This window comes from Ochlerotatus camptorhynchus, unplaced genomic scaffold, assembly GCF_037179485.1.
Source record: "Ochlerotatus camptorhynchus isolate MF236.1 unplaced genomic scaffold, CSIRO-AGI_Acam_v1.1 ptg000239l, whole genome shotgun sequence".
Taxonomy (NCBI): Eukaryota; Metazoa; Arthropoda; class Insecta; order Diptera; family Culicidae; genus Ochlerotatus; species Ochlerotatus camptorhynchus.
The window spans coordinates 1,490,334-1,513,857 of record NW_027040729.1 but is presented as its reverse complement, the minus strand read 5'-3'; positions in this window follow the sequence as shown (position 1 = coordinate 1,513,857).

Here is a 23,524-nt window from a genome sequence, read left to right as displayed (position 1 = left end):
TTTAAGAGATTGGTAAATTTATGACATGATCAAGCAGCTGCTCTGTAGGCAACACTGTATTTTGCAGTGTGACATAGTAGACATGATTTTTGTGTCCTATTCAACGCCCCAGAAAGACCAATGTTGCCTGCTGAGCAGTTGATTGAGCATCATCATAAGACATCAGCGCATTGAACCATTGATAACTTTCGATCCTTGCATTTAATCAAAAAGAGCAAAGTTGTAGCTGGGAAAATTTCCTACAAATACAGTTGAAAGCTTTTGAAGCAGACCGATATGGTTAATTATTAGATAGACATGAACAAAAATCTTGGTTTTCCCATAGTAATTCCCATACAAACTTCAAATGGTTTGTGCCATCTCAGTTTCTCACCAAACGGGTTCAAATTTTGAGAAGTTAGTCAGGATCCGATTTGGAATCGCTTAAGTATTGTGGAACGAAAATTTCAAAATTTGCATCACTCTCGTGCCCAGGTACCCATACAAAGGCTATGTAACCGTACCGCTGCACCTTCAACAACCACGGGTGTCCAACCTGCCCATGCTCAAGGGCAGAAAGACAACTCACTGAGTCAGAGAATACAACGGCCTGAGACCCGTTTGCTAGCCTCAGCTGACAAGATACCACAGAGACCGGATAACCAGCCGCGCACCGGCTTATGACCTCCCCAGACACCCCATAACCAACTTCCTCGTCGATCAAAGAACCGACCGTAAATAGCATGGGCCTTCCCTCGTATGAGACAGCAACCTCCCTGAATGCAGCTTTCGCCACACCAAAGCTGGCCCCCACCCCACACATAGCTTTAACCCTCCAGTCGACTTTCGGGGCAATAGCATCCCATGCAACCGTGGCCAGGTCTTCGGTGACAACATTCACCAAAGGAACCTTTCCATTCTCCACCAACAGGGCAGCTATTGGTGAAGACCTCAGCGCTCCACTACAAATTCTGTGCGTCTCATTGTACTGAGGATCCATGATCTTGAGCAGGGATGCACCCCCTCTGCTCCACAGTTCCGCCCCGTAAAAGATGCTAGGGACAACCAGAGCCCTAGCAACCTTGGTCAATGTACGACGAGAGGCTTCAGAGAAGCGACCATTTGAGGTCCGAAGGATAGTCAACTTGCTGTTGATATTATCCTTCACCAACTTGGCGTGCTTAACAAATCGGAGTTTGTTATCGATAGTCACACCAAGCAGTTTCATCTCGCGCACGGCCTTGACCGCATGCTCACCGATACTAACGAACGGCAGACTCGGTCTGTGATGATGACCAAAGCAATGAGAAACAGTGTGACCGAGATGACAGACCCTTGCGGGATGCCATTCTACACCGGGGTGTAGAGGTTGCGCCAGCGTTCATAATTCGGAACCTACGGTTCTGTAGAAAGTTTTCTACGTACACAAACATACATTTTTGGAAGTCCCACTTCTTGGGGAAAGTCAAGATAGAAAGCTTCCATGTCATATCATATGCCTTGGACAAATCCAGGGAAACTAGATCTACATGCAAATCTTCAGACGAGTCCAATAAATTATCGAGCTCAGAGAAGAACGTCTGGGATCCATAGCTGCATCGAAATGCGTGTTGCTGTGGGTGGATCCGTGCTTGCCTCTTCAGCTCAGTTGACAGACGACTATTAACCATCCGCTCGAGTGTTTTTCCCATGCAGCTCAGCAGGGTTATCGGTCGATAACCATCCGTTTGGGTTCTATCCTTCCCAGGTTTGGGAATGGGTATAACCAGACCTCGTTCATTATGTCGAGAAGAGCCAATCGGCCGACAAGAGGTAATCTCCTAAGCAGGGGATACCCAATATTGTCAGGGCCCGCAGCCTTACCAATGCTGCTGTGTACGGACCAGTTGAGCTCTTCAAGTTCGAATACCCTGTTATAGTCTTATGGCTTTACTACCAGAACGTCCGAGGTGTTAGGACTAAAATTGACGACTTGCTTTTGGCTGTTATGGAGTGCAATTACGACGTCATCATACTGACAGAGACTGTATTAAATGACTGCATCGATTCTCTGCAAATTTTCGGATCATCGTTCACCGTATTTCGCTGGGATCGCTGCCGCAGGAACAGTGATAAATCGAGCTTCGGAGGTGCACTGATTGCAGTCCATCACCGTTACCGTTGTACTCAAGTTCAGACGCGCCACGGTGAAAGATTGGAACAGGTGTATGTTGATGCTGTTATTGGTCGTAATTGTTTGCTGATTGGTGCTGTGTACATCCCTCCTGACCGTAGCCGTGATGCAGAGCTGATAGATGAACATGTGGCCTCCGTTCGTGAACTGTGTGACAGCGCTTCGTTTGATGACCAGGTGCTGATATGTGGTGATTACAACCAGCCCCGCCTACAGTGGTTGCAGAATGCAGACGGCGAGGTGTTTCTGGCTGCAACGTCAACTGTACCTCCAGTAAGTGCTGCTTTGATTGATGGAATGGATTTTTTGAATTTGTATCAAGCTAACTGGATTCGTAACCATTCTGATCGAACGCTTGATCTAGTGTTTTGTTCGACCAACTGTGGGGTAACCGTAAATGAGGCTGCTGTTGCACTGTTGCCTATAGATTTGCACCATCCTCCGCTGGAAATGTTTCTTCCCGTTCAAGCCAGGTGCCAGATTGATGATCCGCACCATGCTGACTGTGAGCCTACTCTTGATTTTGGCAAGATTGACTACGGCATGCTTCGAGAGTACGTTTCTACGATTGACTGGGCTTGTGAGGATGTTAATGAAATGGCTTCAAACTTCTGCTCTACTATTCAACAGTGGTTGCAGAGGAATGTTCCACCCACTAGACGTCAATTTTCGCCTGCCTGGAGTACGCCACTGCTGCGAAAGTTGAAACGTGAGAAAAATGCCAAACAACGTAAGCATCGTGCTCTACAGTCGTCTGACAGCAAGCTTGGATTCCAACGTGCTAGTAAGGCGTATCGCAATTTGAATTCAGCTTTGTACAAGGCTCATGTCATGAGAGTGCAGACTAATCTTCGGAGAAATCCAAAAAGCTTTTAGAAGTTCGTCAATAGTAAGTGGAAAAGATCATCTGTACCGAGCAACGTGATTTTTGACGACGTCGAAGTGAAATCTTCTACTGAAAGCTGCGAACTGTTTGCCAGATTTTTTTGCTTCTGTGTTTAACCAAACTCCTGCCTCTGAAATCGAAGCTGAGTCTGCTGCTTTAGACATTCCCATGGACTTCATTAGTCTGTCGACATTCGTAGTTACTCCTGCAATGATCATATCTGCTGCCAAAAAGTTGAAAAGTTCGCTTTCTGCTGGTCCCGACGGTATACCATCGATTTTGTTTTGCCGCTGTGCTGTTGACTTAGCTAAGTCACTGTCTGCAATTTTCACCCGGTCACTCGATGGAGGGGTTTTTCCTAAGGTATGGAAGCAGTCATTTATGTTTCCCGTCTTCAAAAATGGTGACAAGAAAAACGTCAGGAACTACAGAGGAATAACGAGCTTATCAGCTGCGTCAAAGCTGTTTGAAATAATTGTCAGCGATATGATTCTACGCCAGTCGCACAGCTATATTTCTACCGTTCAACACGGTTTTATGCCTGGAAGATCGGTCACGACGAATCTACTAAGCTTCACCAACACTTGCATAACTGCTATGGAAAGCAAGGCTCAAGTTGATGTCATCTATACTGATCTGAAGGCGGCTTTCGACAAGATCGATCACAATGTGCTGTTGGCTAAACTGTCACGTCTCAGATCATGCTCTAAGCTAGTGTCTTGGCTGAACTCTTACCTAACGGGAAGGAAACTCCGCGTTAAATTTGACTCCTGTGTTTCTTCGACCTTCTGCAATACATCCGGTGTTCCCCAAGGAAGCAACTTGGGACCATTATTGTTCACACTATTTTTCAACGACGTTGCTTCGAAATTAGGCTTGGACTGCGTGATCATCTACGCCGATGACCTGAAAATATATTTAGTTATTCGCTCAACAGAAGATTGCCACCGTTTGCAACATCTTCTAGACCTATTTTCTGACTGGTGCCATCGGAACAGGTTAATTATTAGCGTACCGAAGTGCTCTGTTATGACCTTTCATCGTTCAAAACAACCGATATTGTTCGATTATCGCATCAAGGGTACTTCACTTAAACGAGTTGAAGTGATTACTGATCTCGGAGATGTGCTGGACCCAAAACTGACGTTCAATTCTCACTACACTTCGATAATTGCCAAGGCGAATCGACAGGTGGGCTTTATATCGAAAATTGCAAAGGATTTTACGGATCCATATTGCTTGAAATCCTTGTATTGCGCGCTGGTACGGCCACTTCTCGAAACCGCTTCTGTTGTTTGGACTCCAAATGATGTTTCCTGGACCTTAAGGATTGAACGTGTCCAGCGACGATTCATCCGGCTAGCACTGCGTCATCTACCTTGGCGCGATCCGTTGAACCTCCCTGCCTATCCCGATCGATGTAGACTGTTGGGCATGGACACCCTTGAAAGAAGGCGAAGACTACAACAGGCGACATTCGTGGCGAAGTTGCTAAATGGTGAAGTCGATTCTCCCCGGCTACTTTCTATGTTGGACTTCCGTGCTGCTCAACGTCCTCTTCGGCAGCGGTCACTACTAAAGGACATCCCTTCTGCAAGGAAAACTCAAACTGGTCGATTCCAAATCTGTACTTTCCATCGATGATTTGTCCATGTTTCAGTCCTTGGATTAGTGTACTCACAGACTTATCCGCGGCTGTTGCTTCAGGAAGTTCAGCTGCAGTCAACGGCAATGTATCTATTTGATTGATTTCTACGACGTCGGATTCCTCGATCACGTTTTCAGGATCCATACGCTTCAGTGGCATTCGGGATAGGGCATCAGCATTGACATGGTCCGCCGTCTTACGGAATCGAATTTCGTAGTCGAAGGACTGTAGATACGTAGCGTAATGCTGCATTCGAAGTGCAGACATCACTGGGAGGCCCTTACTCTCGCTAAATATTTTCGAAATTGCTTGATTGTCTGTAATCAGAACAAATTTCCGACCGTAGAGGTATTGGAAGAACTTCTTCACTCCAAATACGATTGCATACGCCTCCTTGTCTATCTACATGTACCGTTGCTGAGTACGATTCAGAGTCTGCGATGCAAATTGTATGGGACGCTCGATACGCTCCGGAAAAATATGACTCAGCACAGCTCCCACACCGTACGGCGAGGCGTCGGTTGCTAGAACAAGTGGCAGATCAGAAGAGTAGTGTACCAGGCAGTTTTTTTTCCTTTGGTTTGTTTTTTCCGTCGATCTTGTTTTTCGTGCTGAGCACCAATGCTACCGAGGTGCCAGGAAGGCAGCTCCCACACCTGGACCCTACCTATCGACCCATCAACTCATAAACCGGGGACCAACGGCTTTACTTCCCTTCCGTGATCAGAGATGTTATGCCTCAGAACATCCCGGCGGCGCCGACTGGGATTGAACCCAGGCCTGCTGGGGTGAGAGGTAATCACGCTTACCACTACACCATCGGCGCCGTTGTGTACCAGGCAGTTGTCCTTCTGCATTCGTTCCTTCACAGTTTGGAATGACCTTTCACAGTTCTTGGTCCAGTTGAACTACACTTCGTTCTTCAGGAGATTATTCAGCGGATACAGCAAAGTACTGAGATTTTCGTAGAAGCGACCGTAATAGTTAACGAGTCCGACTAGTGAACGTACTTCGTCTTTGTTTTTTGGATACCGTCACGATCTATGAGGTACCCACAGTACTCGATTTTGTCGGTGAAGAACTCGCATTTCTTCCGATTCACACGAATACCGTAGTAACTCAGCCTGCGCATAACTTCTTCTAGTCGTTGCAAATGTATCGCGTCCGTGAACCCAGTTATTTTGATGTCATCAAGGAATACACTTACACCTTCGATGCCTTTCAGAATCGTTTCGATTTGACGCTGCCAAATCGCAAGCGCAGATGAAACGCCTTACATCAAGTGGTTCGGCCGGTAAAGTCCACGATGTGTATTTAGTGTAAGAATCTCCCTATCTTTCTCAGCAACCTCCATTTGAAGATAGGGCTTGCACGAGATCAATTTTAGTGAACGTCTGGCCACCTGCCAGTGACGCAAAAAGCTCATCAATAGTTAGCAGGGGATGCTGATCCACTTTCAGATAGGGATTCACGGTCTGTTTGTAATCCCCACAGATACGCACACGGTTGTCGGTTTTTTTACCGGCACGATCGGTGTTGCCCAGCTACTGTAGTCCACTTTCGTAAGCACTCCTTCGGATTCCAATTTATTCAGTTCTTTGTCCACTATGGCTCGCAAGTTGAACGGAATCTTCCGGGCTTTCAGGAATACTGCTTGAACACTCAGCTTCAAATGTAGCTTCGCCTGCACTGTCGAAATTTTCCCGATGGAATCCTCGAAAACCGTCGCATACTTCACGAAAATCTGTTTCAGGCATTTATCGGTATTACAATAACCAATCGCACGATCGATTACGTTCACTTGATCCGGCTTCTTCAAGATGACGTTCCAGTTTACGTTCAATACTTTCAACCACTCTCTGCCCAGCAGTGGATGCTTCGAAGAATCCACCACGTACAACGGTAAGTTAATTCGTACTCCACGGTACTCGACGTCTGCATCAAGGACTCCCAATACACGAATGTCGGTTTCACAGTAACTAACGAGATTCAACGAACACTTCCGCAACTGGACCTCTTTGAAATGCTTACGGAAAAACTGCGAACTGATGATGCTAACGGGGCTTCCCGTGTCGATCTCGAACCGAATTGCAACACCATTTACCGTGAGCACCAGCCACAACTTCGTATCAACCGACTTTGTGTTAAGTGTGCAAATCTCACCGAACGTAAACTCATTCGTATCACCAACATTTCTCTTAATATCACTACGCTGTTCAATGTAGTTTGTTTTACCTGTACTGGGTTTCGTTCCTGGGCCTCCGGCATGGGTTCTTCATACAAACCCGCTCAAGGTGCCCTTTAATGTTGCAGTACGAGCACACGGTATTTTGATGTTTGCATGCCTTAGCTAAGTGCGATTTGTCCCCGCACCGATAGCAGTACTTTGTTCCCGCGGATTTGCCAGTAGTTGGAGAATTTCCACCCACTTTCTTATTGAAAACCTTACCTCGTAGGTGTTGAACAGCGTTTACTTCCGATTTCGAAATTGTGCCAGCAATTTCTGCTCCACCCTTCTGTGACAGCTCCATGCTGACAGCAATGTCCCTCGCATCGTTCATTGTCAGGTCCCTTCGTTCTAGAAGACGTCCTCGAATATCATTCCGCTTCAAGCCGAACACTAGCTGGTTCCTCAGCGCTAGATAGTTACCGAAATTGCAGGTAACAGCAATACGACGAAGAGCCACAAGGTATTCGTCGATGGTCTTGTCCGGGGAAGTTGCATTCTTGTCTCCCTGACGACGGCACTTGAAGCGAAAATTTCGCTATTTTCCAGCGGCCTTGGGTCGAAATGCTGCTCGAGGGTATCTACGATCACTCGATAGGTTTTGGTCTGGGGATTGTCCGGCGCAATCTTGTCGCACAATGTCTCGTATGTTTCCGGCCCCATCAAATGGAGCAGCAGGTTCCGACGTAGGTTCTCGTTAGCTACTGCGTAAATGGTGAAAGCGGTTTCGAGTCTTTCTACCCATCTAGACCAGCGTGTTTTCTTCTGGTCATACGCATCAATGTGGAAATTCGGTGGCAAATTTCCACCAGCAGCAGCAGAAACAGGATCCGGATTCGGATTCGCCATCCTCGTCGCCAAAACTGTCGTAACGGGGTGGAATCCCAGGAATTATGATGGCGGAAAAGTAAATCGCGAACTTTATTTCGAGACGAGTTGAAACACGTTTTACTTTCTACGTTGTGTATTTAATACTCATTCGTGAAACAAGATGTGTATATGTTTTAAGGTGAGGACATTTTTGGATTAAATTATATGAAATGGTAGGTATGACAGCTATACTGCCTTGAGCGGCATAACAGCCCCTTTATCATTTTTGACGAAAATGAGTTATATATTGGAATCGATTGTCAAGAGCCACAGATTAACAGTGTACACGAAAAAAAATCGAAAAATACCAAAACTATGTTGTCCCATCCATAAGAGCCCATGGAAAAAAATCTTCAATATCGGTTTTCTCTGCTTGCTGTTTTTACGAATGAGACAACTATGCTGGAAAGGGCAGTATAGATGAATAATATTTTAAGCAAAGCTATAGAAAATCTCAATGCAAACTACTCTACTCAATAAGTCAAAACTCCATGATCACTACTTTCCGAATTATGGAGGAAGGACCATGTTCCTTATTCAATATTGCAAAAACATGCTGCCAATGGTGGAAACAAGCGTTTAAACCAAATATCATCTGCTTCAACTTCACAAGCCCCGATGCATACAATTCGGTTGACTCATTACCGCCACCACCACCCGTATGAGCTTACATAATCAAAAAGTTTCCCAATTATGTCGCTCTTAATAAATAACCCCCTTCGGCCAGAGCCAAACTTCGTAAATATTCCCAGCTGCCGCTGATAAACTTTTAAATACAACAAATAATTATCAACAACCGACCAGAAGTCCACAGATATCCTCATCAGAGCCACTGGATCTGGGTCGTAGTCTGCCTTCTGTTTATCTCCCGTACCAATCTACTGTTCCGAATTTCCGACCAGCACTAGCAAAATACTGCACTATTGTTCCCCTTTTGCCAGCGGATACCCGATCTGACTCCGACGTATTGTGGCATTGCACACACTCGCTCTCTTTCGCTTTATAATTTCATTTCGCATTTACATTCGGCAACAAAAACAGAACAGACGCTGAACTTCCGTCCACACATACACATTCTCATACAGTTTTCATGACCTACCGCCAGTCCACCGTGGCTGTCTTCTGGTGGTGGCCCAACCGAATCGAAATTCGAAAAACCTGTTGGGGCCAAACCCCGGTAATTTTTAGTTTATTGTTACGAATATTCACGGCTACCGTCTGCTTCTCCCCCCTCCCCATTCTTCGGAAAGCTAACAAAGCTCCCACGTACAATATGTTCGGAATCAGTACAACCCAGCAAAGGCTATTATTATCCTTTTCATGAACATTGTTGCTGCACCAGTACCGTACTCGGCGAAACAGACGTACAAGAGGGGCTTAAATCTGGGAGCTGGAGTCCGATAGAGGGGTACTTACACCCCACACAGTGCATGACCCAGTACCGGAGCTGAGAATGTACACACAAAGCACAAAATAGTCATTTCAGAAAACGTACATGTGTACCTTTTGCACAAAACTGTAGGAAAATCTTACATTTTCCGGTTGGGTGCATCAAATCGAATCGCACAACGAAGGGATCGTAGCTGGCAGAGGAACATGGTGCCAGCTCTCCTTTCACTGAAACAAGCATTGTGCATGGTGAAAGTGTAACAACAACGACCTAACCAATGCAATAGGTCGGTGAAGGGAGAGGTTGCCGCTGAATGCGGTGCGTTCGGGCGCATTATACACAATAGTGAATTTAACTGAGGAGGGGTGGTTCGGTTCTCCTAACTCGCATCGCATTACGAATTCTGTTCGGTCAGTGTGTTTCAGAGCGGGTATGTTGGTATTGAATAAACTAACGTAAAATATTTCGATTCGTGCTGCGGTAGCAAAACTTAAGTCCTAGGGATAAATCCGTTTGTTGAAATTATTGAACAAGAAGTTCAATAATTGGAAACAATCACAACTAACATGGTTAACGTATGTGAACCCATTTAAAAGAGATGAATGTGATGGCAGCCGTCACTTAAGATTAAAGATTTTTTAATTGAAAATAATTAACAACTCGGATATACCAGAACCTCGATTATGGATTAATGATTCCTGGTGACACTTCACCTACTATACAATGCTAACTAACTCGGTTCGTGGCTGCTTCTATTCAGTTTCTTTAGTTTCCCATACTTCCTAGATCTAGCGTCTTTTACCGACCGGATTGGAGACAAACACATTAGCATTCTTCCAACATGTACTGCCCATGGTACTCTTCATGCTTAGCGATTTTTTGAATTTCGCCAGCTCGTGGCTCATTTTTCACCGCGATGTACACGGCAAATAAGAACGACCCACATTTGAGTTCAGTTAACTTATAAATCACATAAAGTGTATGAACTCAGCGATGAGTAAATTTACCTCATGTTTCTCTAGGTTTTTTTCCAGGTTTGTCCAGGAAAATCTTCCTGAATATGAGAAAAGTAAAGATTGGATTCACTCAGTCTACTGGTACTAAAGGGCGTCTCACATCAAATTGCATCACGGAAAAAAAAACGCTGTAGAAAATTACCCATTGGGAATTTTCTTTTGAAAATTTGGCTAGAAGTAGTTCAGAGTGTATTGCTTACACTGTATTTTTATCACTGTCAGTTTTTCGAAAATTGGCAAAAATGACGTCACCGGTAAAGCAACGTCGCAAACTGATTTTGCGCAAGCACCTGGAAAATCCGCAACTCTCTCATAGGGACATCAGAAAACAACTCGGAATCCTGCAGTTAACGGTGAGTCGTGTGATTAAATGTTACTACGAAACTCTGAGCATCAAACGGAAGGAGAAATGCGGTCAGAATGCATGTTCCATTAGTGATCAAGATCACAAGCGTGTCGTGAAAGCGTTTAAGCGGAATCCCAATGCTTCGGTCAGGCATGTGGCCAAAAAGTTGAATCTGTCCAAGTCTTTCGGGAGGGACTGCATACGTACAAAGTGCAGAAGGCTTCAAATCACCAAATGGGAAAGTCACGGGCCCGGAAACTGTACACCCAGATAATGACGAAGCCTCATTGTCTCATCATGGATGATGATACTTATGTCAAGGCGAACTTCCGGTAGCTTCCGGGGCTACTGTTCTTCACCGCCCAGCACAAGTTTGATGTTCCGGAGGAAGTACGGAAGCAGAAACTTTCAGAGTTTGCCAAGAAATACATAATTTGGCAAGCGATTTACTCATGTGGCAAACGGAGTGCGCCGTTCGTGACTACCGGGACTATAAACAGATAGATCTACCTTAAGGAGTGTCTACAGAAGCGTCTGCTTCCTCTGGCCCACGAGGGCCCTACGATCTTCTGGCCGGATCTAGCTTCGTGCCTTCGACAAACTTGTTGTTCTGATATAGACCAACAAACCTGTGTCATTGAATTCAGGTTTTATTGGGAACTGCGCCGCTAGAGACGCTTCACTTTTATGTTACTTATGACGGGCGTTATAATATTGGATCTTAGGTCCAACATATAATATTTCGCGATCCTGGCCATATAGAAAATTACTGTCTTCAGCAAAGTTATTCAAGTGACCAAGTCCTTTCGGTTGGTGGCCATATTAATTCAGAACTCTCTCACTACGCAGCGCTAGTGTGCACATGAGCTTCCCATATAAGCTGTATCTCAAAATCCTGGCCACATAGAAAGTTACTGTCTTGAGCAAAGTTGTTCAGGTGATCATGTCCTTTTGTATGGTGTTCATATTAGTTCAGAATTCTCTCACTGCGCAGCGCTAGTGTGCATGTGACCTTCCTATATAAACTGTATCTCGGGAAACTGGCCATATACAACGTTACTGTCTTCAGCAAAGTTGTTCAGGTGACCAAGTCCTTTCGGATGGTGGTCATATTATTTAAGAACTCTCTCACTACGCGGCGCTAGTGTGTACATGAACTTCCTTAATATGTTATGTCTGGAAAGCTTGTCCATATAAGATGTTGCTGCGCAATGTGAGGACACGAAACGGAATAGGGATGACGTGTAGAGAGGTTGTAAATCGATTTCGGACGCCATTTTAAAATCCAAGATGGCGGTCATCGATTCAAGAAAAACTGTGAAATACTCTACAATATCGGTATTTTTGGAAAGGGAACGACGTGCAGAGGCTGGAAATCGACACCAGATGCCATTTTTAAATCCAAGATGGCGGCCATCGGTTCAAGAAAAACTGTCAGATACCCTACAATATGGATATTTTCCAAAACGAGATGACGTGTAGAGGCTGGAAATCGATTTCAGATGCCATTTTAAAATCCAAGATGGCGGCCATCCGTTCAAGAAAAACTGTCAAATACGCTAAAATATGGGTATTTCCGGAAAGGGGATGACGTGTAGAGGCTGGAAATCTATGCCAGACGCAATTTTGGAATCCAAGATGGCGGCCATCGGTTCATGAAAAACTGTCAAATACACTACAATATGGGCATTTCCGTAAAGGGGACGACGTGTAGAGGCTGGAAATCGATGCCAGATGCCATTTCAATAAAAACTGTAAAATTCCACAATATGCGTATTTTTGGATAGGGAACGACGTGTAGAGGCTGTAAATCGATGCCAGACGCCATATTGTAATTTATTTATTTATTTATTTCGTCAACCAACGTAGACTAGTACATATTAGAATACAGTTTTGTTTTCTTAAATTTATTTATTTATTTCGTCAACTTTGGACAAAAGGTTTTATTTTTATATTTTTTTCTTTAATAAAAATTAAGCAGTGTCAGCTTTCTTATTTTTTATGAGTTATAATGCCTTATGGAGTAAAAATATTGTTTTAGTTTATGCCGAGACATTGTAAAGTCAATGGTTTCGCAGTATTGATTGTAAGAGGCCATCAAACCGCATCAAATAGCCCATATTTTGCATAATTTGTGCGATGATGTTTTATGGCAAATAAATGTCGATTTCGGAGTTGCCGAGTAGGTGCATGGAAATTATAATTTTATAATTTTTAATAATTTTGATTAAAGGTCTGTGGAGTCAATGCGTTGCGAAACGATATCGTTTACAAATGAAACCATTGCATATTCACGACGCTCTTTTAATGTTTGTATGTTTATAAGCATGCAGTGTGCTTCATATGATGAAAGAGGAAATGATGTCCAACCTAATTTACGAAGAGCGTATAATAGAAATTGTTTTTGTACGAATTCTAATCTTTCTTCGAGACCATACAATGCTGCAATATGCCAGTATTGACCTCACATAGGCGATATACAGTGTTTTAATTGTGTATGGGTCCTGAAAGTTATAGCAAAAGCGCTTGATAAAGCCTAGCATGTTATTTGCCCTGTGAATAATTGTGTTGTAATGGTCTATGAAAGTTAGTTTAAAGTCTAAGATAATTCCTAAATCCCTAACTCTTTCACATTTTTCTACATTTTGATTTCCTAGTGCAATTGAAATATTTGAAGTTGTTCTTTTCCTGCTAAATGATATTAAGTTACATTTTTTTACATTCAATTCTAGTAGACTTTTTTTGCACCATGTGTAGAATATGTGTATTTCATTCCGGAATATATTGATGTCTTCTTCAATTCTTATTTCCAAAAAGAGCTTCATGTCGTCGGCATAAATAAGCAATTTAAGTTTTTTTGTGAATGAAAGAAATGTCGTTTACGTATAGAATAAAAAGAAGAGGTCCCAAATGAGAGCCTTGGGGGACGCCTGAAGTGACTTGAATTGGACTCGATTTCTTTCCGTTGAATTTAATTATTTGTTGGCGGTTAGTTAAATATGATTCAAGTCATTTTAGGAGCCCTGACTCAATTCCATTTTTTTGCAATTTAAAAAGTAGCATTGGTATGTCTATGCGGTCAAATGCCTTGCTAAAGTCTGTATAGAGAGCTTCTACGTGGTTTCCATTATCCATTGCATTCAATGAATAGTCTATAAATTCAAGTAAATTTGTCGAGTTTGAGCGACCCTTGAAAAAGCCGTGTTGCATGTCAGTAATTCTATTTTTGATTTGGAGAAATTATTTTTCGTTGACAATTGCCTCGAAAAGTTTAGGAATGCAAGAGATAATGGCTATACCACGATAATTACGTACGTCAGATTTTCGGCCAGATTTAAAGATAGGCACTAGGAATGAGCTTTTCCAAGTTTTTGGGAAGGTTCCAGATTCCAGGGACATATTAAAAATCCAGAACAATGGAGCAGTGAGTTACATTGCTAGACATTTAATAAATACTGGAGGAATTCCGTCAGGTCCAGGACCTTTTGAGGCGTCAAAATTTTTTAAAGCCTGCAAAATATCCTGCACTTGAAGTTGATTGAGGCCAATGTCCCTTGAAAATTCTGGAAAAAATGCAAAATAATCGCGATCTTCTTCAGAAAATGTCGTATAGATTTCTTGAAAAAATTTTGCAAATAGATTGCAGTTTTTTTTTCCGAGCTATCACCGACATTTTCGTCGAGTTGCATTATTGAAGGAAAATTGTCAGATTTTAATTTGGTTTTTACGTAATTAAAGAAGTTCTTTGGACAGGACTTTATTTCATGTTCTGTTTTTGCATTATATTCTTCAAATGCAGTACTGATAGCTAAATTCAGTTGATCGCATAGATCCAAATAAATTAATAAATTATTGCTACTATTGTGTTTTTTATAAATTTTATGTGCTTTTTGCTTCCGATTTCTCAAGTTTTTTATTTGTCTGTTATACCAGACTGGATTTTGTGTGTTTCTGTTGCGTCTTTTTTTCTTCAAAGGAATTTCTTCCGAAATTATTTCTGTTAAAATTTTGTAGAACACGTCTATACCCATTTCGACATTTCCTACATTCCTTAAAATTAATTGCCAATTGACACTGTTTAATTTCAATTTTATTTTTTCGTAGTCTGCTAATTTGTATTCAAAGACTTCTTCGTATTCGCAGTCGTTGGGTCTTTGGTTTTCATGCACAAATAAAGAATATTCAATTGCTGTGTGAAACGCTTCATTTTTCCACGGTGGATTTAATGATTCGGTCACACAGAAATCTTCATAAATATTCGTTAGTAAAAAGTCCAAATAGCAATTTTGTTGGTTATTGATGTGGTTAATTTGGTTCAGTCCTAAATTAGCGGTTTTGTCAAAAATGAACTGCAATGTTTCATTATCCCCAACGACTGGGAGTAAGATACATTCATTTTCAGAGTCCAGAATGAAGTCAGCATGGCGTTGATTAAAGTCTCCATAGATGTGAACTTTAACCTCAGGAGGAAGCTCAGATAGAATTTGTTCAGCACTTTGAAAGAAGGTTTCATAAGTGCTTTTATGAGCATGGTCTGGTGGAAAATACACTGAGGGGAACACGTGAGTTTCACCGGCTATGTGTGATCCAATATGGCAACAATCAGATCGAGAAAAACTGTCAAATACTCTAAAATATGGGTATTTCCGGAAAGTGAACGACGTGTAGGGGACAACGGAGGAGTTTTGCGCAGCCAAGAACATTAGCTTCAAGGCTTTGCTGCTCCTTGATAACACCCCGTCGGATCCGCTCACCGTAAGCAATCCCAATATAATGCTTCTATACATTTCTTTGGAGAATGATGCTCTATTTATTTTTTGGCACAGCAAATGCAGCTTGCCAAAATTAATAGAATTTAAAAAAATATAGGAGATTCTGCTTCCTTTTAAACATTAGCAGTTCTTTGGGGTTGTTCATACTACGCATGGCTAGAGATGAGTAAGGAGGTTTTAGTGGTTAAGAGTTCCACACTTGCCTATTTACATCTAATTGGTGTACGTTGACAAAATTTAAATTTAAATTCAAGAGATCGCCCAGATAAAGAAAAAATCATACATTTTATGAGTTATATTTGAAGCGTAGTATATTGCGGTCTTAAAGCAATGTGAGTTTCAATATTCTGATCATGAAAAAATAAACCTTTCAGTTTTTTTAATGGTTTTGATTGTTAAGCTTACAAGTAATTGTCGTGCTTACAAAAATTTGTGGTAATTAAGTGATGAGTCCTGCAAAAACCTGAAATTCTATTTAGCGAAATGAGTAGACACCCTGGACAATTCAAATTATTTTTTTTTTCGAATTGTTGTGTTTTGTAACATGGAGCGGTTATGAATCCATAGGAAGTGGAGGTCTTTTATGGACAATTTGGAGTCTTGAGTCTCTCGGTACATCCCTTAGATCACTTGGTAAAGGCAAAGCAGTAAAGCAAGACCATGCTGGAGGTGGCCAGATTCGATTCCTGGTCTGGTCCAGGAATTTTTTGGGTTGGAAAATTGCTCGACTTGCCTAGGCATAGAGTATGATTGTACATGCCACACAATTATACTAATGAAATTTTTGGGGTTTAAATTTTTTATTTAGTTTTGCCCATAGGTAGAGCTTGTGGTTTATGATTAAAAGGAAATTTAAGAAGATGTAGGGTTTAGTTTTTCGGTTAGAAAATTTAAGCGCATTGAAATCCGTTTGGAGGAGCGAGTATATTTTAAAAATATTCGAGTTTTAGGAAAGGCAAGTGGATCGTAGATCCATTACAAATTCTTCTCAAGAGCAGTCGTTGTCGGTGTCGGTGAAGTCTCCACCTAAATCTAGTAACAGCAAGCTGAACGGGAACCTAATTGTAATTGTTTTGTGAAAAACGGATCTCGTTGGCCTAGTGACGACTGATTTTGCATACTGAGCAGAACATTATGGGTTCAATCTCAATTTTTTTTGCATTATAGAATTTTAGTGTTAATCGGATTTTTTCTTAATATGAGATAAACCGTATTGAAATTTGGTTGGAGGAACTGGTACGTTTAAAAAATATTCCAATTTTCTGGAAAGACATGTAGATCGAAAATCCATAACAAATCCTTCTCAAGAATAGTTGTTATCGTCGTCGGTAAGGTCACTACTGGGATCGAAATTGACTGAAATCAAGTTGAACAGCAACATTGTCGTATTTTATGTTTTTGTTAAATTAGTCCAATGTTGCTTACTGAGCAGAACATTATGGGCTCAATCCCAAGCTCCTTCACATTATAGAGTTATACTTTAAATCGGATTTCTTGAATAATATTCGGTTGGAGGGACGGGTTCGCAGAAGAAGAAATATTTGAGTCTCAGGAAAGACGTTTCTATCGGAAATCCATATCAAATCCTACTCAAGAGCAGTTGTTGTCGTCATCGGTGAGGTCTTCTTCTTCTTCTCTACATTTCAAGCTTATTGCATATCGTATATTTAGCTTATTGCGTGCTCTCCTCAACTTAGTGTTCTAGATGCACTTCCACAGTTATTAATTGAGAGCTTTCGATGCCTGTACCATTTTTGCATTGATATGATTATTGTGTGGCAAGTCCAATCATACTTTTATACCCAGGGAAGTCGAGAAATTTTCCAACCCGAAAAATTCCTAGACCGGACCGGGAATTGAACCCAGCCACCTCCAGCATGGTCTTGCTTTGTAGCTGCGCCTTTACCGAATGAGCTAAGGGAGGTCGGAGGTTGTTTACAGCAAATTCGATTTTTTCGTATTCATTTTCTCTATACTATTCTCTTACAGTTTAACGTAGAATATCCGAGATCCGATCAGTCATACACCAAGAAGTGGATTTTTGATCTCACGCTACTCATTAGCTTCAGCACAGATGCCTTTCCAACAATCTTGGATACTCTTCCTCAGTCTTTCGCAAACTTTGTAACGAAATTCACTGCCTTTACATGTTTCCGCAAATATGCTTTGGTCAGGGCTCAAAAAGTTTCGATTGGCCTGGCCTGGGGACAGTTTGGTAGATTCATCTCCTTGGGCACGAATTGGACCTTGTTGGCTTTATACCAGGCTACCGTGTCCTTGTAGTAATGAACCAACGCCAAATCTGGCCAAAACAGTACTGAGGTGTCGTGTTTGCGGATCACGGGTAACAGACGTTTGTTTAAACACTCACGCACGTAAACATCGGTTGTCATTGTCTCCGTTGTCAAAAATGGTTTGGAAAGCATACCATACTCACAAATATAACTTCCAAGCCCTCGGTTTGACGGATGCGGCTTGTTTTTCACTCCGCTTTGGCTTCTTCTGCTTCTTATACGTCTTTAGACCCATTCTTGCCTCGGCCCGCTGGACGTTACTCTTCGAGGATCCCACTTTTTTAGCCACGTCTCGAACCGAAGCACTTTTCTTGCGAGTGAAAGCTTGCACGATTTTCCGGTCAACAGGGTCCTGTTTACGTCCAGCTTTTCCTGGAAAGTTACTTCATCACCATACTTCCGAATTGTGTTTTGAACGGCTCCAATGCTTACACCTTCCAATTTCACTAATTGACTCAGAGAAATGTTGGTGATAGTACGCCATTTGTGCACGGTCTGTTTACGCTTTTAGAGACCGCTTCAGAGAAATGCTTCGCATTGTCACGGGAATCAAAAGATCCGACACTTGCGATACACGAAACTATTGGTCAAAATGTAAACAATGATACAGCGTGATAATCAGCTGTTTATACATCATCTGAAACAAGCAGCGGTGTTCCAAAATCGTGCTTAGACACTCTGGGACTGATATAAGGAGCTCGGTGGCCTAGTGGTGACCGATTTTGCTTACTGAGAGAATACCGTGGGTTTTGGTTGGAAACCAAGCTCCTTCGCGCTATTGAATCGTTAGGACATCAATTCAGCATACCGTTTGCCAAAACGAATCCTGCTGCAATCCTAACCCTTATATCCAACATCCCAAGTAGCATTTTAAGTTTTATGAAATACTACTAAGCTACTATAAAACAGCATTCATAAAACCCTGGTCAAGACTGCTTTACCATTGATGCATCCACCAAAACCTCATTGATGCTAGAATCTGTCTACTCTGGAAAAGGTTCTCAAGGGTATATTTTCGAAGCTCTTCAAGATTGATTTATTGCAAAATGTGTGTACGATAAACGTATTGAGATATATTTCAAAACCGTATTTAAGCTACAATAAAAGCTATTTGGCAACAATTAAAACCATTATCCAAACCATTTACCCTAGCTGCTTGCTAAGTTCACTAGAAAAACAACAATCAAGATAAAAAAGGATTCATAAATACCATCCGATCTTATCGAACTAATTACAATAAAAATCGATCGTATAAAAATTCTGCCGAATTTCAAAAATTAAAAAATAGTTCTCATGAAGCGGCCTAGTTTTAGGTGCCATATAAAATTTAATGTGAAATGTTTTCACTTCGAAAAACTTGAGTTCGCCCACGGAAAACATCGATTTAACTAATTTTTAACATTAAGAAAAAAAAAATATTCTTCAGATCGATCATTAAGCTTAGCCGAGATTTTTATTCCTCATGATTTTTGCATTCTTAATATTTTCTCAATGCTTAGTTAACTAAAATAAAGTTATATCCAAATATTAGGCATAAACAACGGAATCGTTTACAAGCTTGCATACAATATTGCTAATTTATGCTATAATGCGCTTAAATTTACACGAAATATCGCGTTAATTTTATGTGCGCGATATCTCGCAGAAATTTACATGAATTTTTCAAATGGTGTGAAAGTGCAGAGGTGTTCTCGGCTTTCATTAAAGCGAGTATTACGTCGACAAATTTCTACCCGATTCTTTCTGCACCAGCATTCGGGCTGTGGCGGGCGTAGGTAACGTTTTGCTTCAGATTACAATTATGTACGCATTGAGAATGAGTGCCAGTCCCAAGCAACGTATATTGGTTTTTTGTGTAGTTACAGCTGATCTGGAAATAACGGAGTTGCATCCTCAGGCGGTCAATCATGCTCACGTTCAATAATTTGTATATGTAAGGTGCAACTATTCCCGAAAAATAACATTTTTCTTGTATTGAGCAAATTCCAAGCCTGGACTCACAATAAGTGTATAGCTCAATGAAATACCTAAGGCATGACTCTAGGATCCACATCCATATCCTTTTAAGTTCATCTAATGTTATTTGAAGAAAAGCCTCACACATTCAGCAGCTACCGGGAGTAAATTAATGAAATTCTTAGATTCATCTAACTGACACTTACGACGACGAATCAAATAGTTGGCCACATTTCACCAAAATTATCAATCCCAAAAACCAATTTCACCATCCAACCTTCGTCATCTTTTGATAGCTGAGGGTGCGTTTGATTACTCCCACAAGGATATTTTCGACTACCATTCCAACAATAATGGCAGAAACTAACGCCACATCCTTCAACTGGTTCATGATGGAATGTTTCTTCATTTGGAATTCTTGGCAGTAGTCTACATACTTACCCTTCACAACTTCAGTTTGGGCTGGAACCGGGACGAATCTCGTTGCGGCGGGAAGTTGACAACCCCAACAGAATAATTTGGTTTTGCATATTTCTGAACCCATTTCTGTCGACGTTCATTCTCTGGTTTGAGGTTGTCCTGTTTGGACCGAGTGTGTCTCATATTTATTTATGTGCAAATGCCGTGTCTCTGCGCTCTGCGGTGGAGAAGAAACGGAAGGTAATGAAATGAATGCTGATCCCCAATGTTTCTACATGGAAACTGCTGGGTTCTGGTTGGATAGTGGTTGGTCATCATCCATATAGAGACAGAGGGTTGAAACCTCAGACCACTTTTTTGTGCCTCCTCGTGTGTTGTATACCGGAGGCTTGTGCGGGTAACCACCATTGCTGCTGCTGCTGCTGCAACTTGCATGCAACATTGCACATTCCGAACACGAATATCACGCTCTGTCGTTGTCATCGGTATGCATGCGGTGCGGGTTGTTGTTCGGTATAAACACACACACACACACGCCCTTGGTTGGTTGGTTGGTAGGTTTCGCAAATTTTGCGTGACGGTAAACCATCCTCCCAAAGTTGTGCACTATGTGTATGTGACCAACAAGAACAGAAACACAGAGAGATATGTGCCCTGAAGTGGGCACTATCTATTTTTTCTCACGAGCTCCACTGTGAAACGAGATATGCACATCATGCTTGGAATTTTTCGGACGTTTGCAAGTTCTGCATACGCAGCAGTAGTTCAAGTCCACCCCTTGCCGACGTCCGAAAAGAGTCGTTTATGAGATTATGGTCACCATTCAAGGTCCTCTTTCAGCAGCTGTAGTGAAGGGAAAACCGGTTGTTGCCGCATAGCAATCCCATTGAAGCTATTTTGGTAAACCGATGGGTGGCCATCTCGGATGTTTAGGCTGCTACCAGCAGCAAGAGACCAATCGCTCTGTAATGGACACCATAGTAATGCGTAAAAGAATGGCCTCCTAGAGCTTAGACGTGTGATGAACACACATATACATAGCTAAAAATCTCAAATGCAGACGTCCGCAAAAGGAGCTTGTTACCAGTTTGAAAAGACTCCCCTGACTAGGCAACAGGACATGAAGAATTTTCGAGGTAATGGATTCCGGTATCGTTTGCTAAATGTATTGCTTGTTTTTCATACTAAGAACAGTTCCACGCCAAAAGATGAATGGATATTATTTTTAACTCGCCGAATTGTATGAAACTTCCACTAATGGGGTGCTTCGTAATGCTTATGGCAGCACTCACTACCAGAGGACGAGCCGCTTTCAATCGAATGGGCTGGCATAAAATCGACCTGAGAATGTGTGTCGAAATTGACTTTTAATCAAAACTATCAATAATTACATTATTAATTTTTTTACGCAATTTTTTACGCTAGATTATTTAAACATAATATCCCTATAACTACAAAGAACAAATTGTAGAAATTTATTCATACATAGAACCCATATTTGTAGGTTTTGTGATATTCGGCTAAGCAGTCTTTTTAATTTAGAACCAACTGTTAAATTTTGTCCAACGTTTCGATGCCGGTTAGTATTTTTTCCAAGGAAACTGTTTTATTTGTTTTAAAAATTAGTGGGTTTTTCACTTGGTCTTACATACATGGTACCTACATATTATGTTTGTTCTTCGTTTAATGGCTTTTCTAAGCTTGTAATTATGCAATTGTTTTTTTTTGTTTTTTGGTTGTGTGAACATTTATGTTTTCTATGGATATTGGGGGATATTATTTATAATGAGAGCGAGAAGGATTAGTATTTTCCATTTAATTCCACTACTTTATTTGCTTATCCTTGACAGATACGCGTATTTCGTCTACAATGTGCAGACTTCTTCAGTGTCTTGTACTAATACTCGACTGAAGAAAAACAACATTAAATTCCAGGAGTTTCTGTCTAGGGCCAAGGTATCAGAGGAGTGCGAATCGGATAGGAAGCGGAAGCTGCAGGATAGGAAGCTAAACAGACTACGACAGGAGTCTCAACGGAGACGGACGACACACCGAACGGGTGAGCAGATCCATCAACCATCACCACGACGCCGAGGGTTCACTCCATTGATGGGTTGGTTGTCAACCGATCGACGACCACATACACGGAAGAACAATTGACACACCTCAACAAGAGGCTAGGATACGCGGTAACAACCAAGCCAGACGTGGAGCAGATCATCACTGACGTAGAAACAGCGATTACCAAGACGCTTCCAACAACATCACAGAATACGGTTAGGACTATCACATCGAACATAATCAAGGACGAACAGGAACAAAGTCGTGCCAACGAAAAAAAAATTCGGATTGTAAAGGAGCTAAAAAGTAAAGCAGTATACTACGTGTAGGCAGACAAGGGAAACGCGGTCGTTATCATGGACAAGGACGATTACGATAATCAGATGACAACGAAGATTAACAACGGACCGTATAGACAGCTTCGAGTAGACCTCTTACAGAACATAGTGAAACGCGTGGAGGAAGCACTGAAGGAGTGCAAATCGATAAAAGGAGATGGAGCAGGTCGTTTACGGGAACCCAATCCCATTCTACCCAGGATCAAAGGTCTCCCCAAAGTCCACAAACCAGGAAATGAAATGCGGGAGATCGTATCTGCAGTTGATTCCCCCACCCACAAACTAGTGAAGTGGCTAGTCAAAGAGTTCCGGAGTATGCCGAATCAGTTCCAGAGTAAAGCAGTTAGTAACACCCAGGAGTTCACCCAGCAGCTAAAATCTTCAAAAGACATCAACGAGGACGAGATTATGGTATCTTTCGACGTCACAGCTCTTTTTCCCAGCGTACCGGTCAAGGAAGCGTTCAACCATTTGGAGGACTGGCTATTAACACAACGAGAGAATGCAGCATGGAGAAACAAGGTTCGGACGTACCTTAAGCTGACCCGCCTTTGTATGGACGAGAACTACTTCTCTTTTCGAGGTAACTTCTACAAGCAGACGAAAGGAGCCCCAATGGGAAACCCCCTATCCGCCTTCTTGTGTGAACTTTTCATGGCCAACTTGGAGACAATCCTGAAGAAGAAAGGACTATTACCAAACCGTTGGTGGAGGTTTGTTGACGATATCTTCAGCGTAGTTAAACGGGAAGCCCTTCCACAAATTTTAGATGAGATCAACAGAATTCACAAGGATATCAAATTCACTCACGAGGTAGAACTCGCATTTCTCGATCTTCTAGTCATCAGGAAATCTTTTATTTATTTATTTGTCGATTTGTCAATCGTCATCATCTTCCTCGCTTGAATACGAAAATTACAGGAAACCAACAAGCACCAAAAGAGTTATCCCCTATACTTCCAACCATTCGTTCCAGCAGAAAATGGCCGCCTTTCACCACATGATTCATCGAATGCAGACTCTTCCACTCAGCGATACAGGAAAGGTTATGGAATTACAGTACATCTTCGAAACAGCAAGACTCAACGGATACAAGGAGACCACAATCCAGGCAATCATCGATAAAAAAGCGAGAATTCTACAAAGGA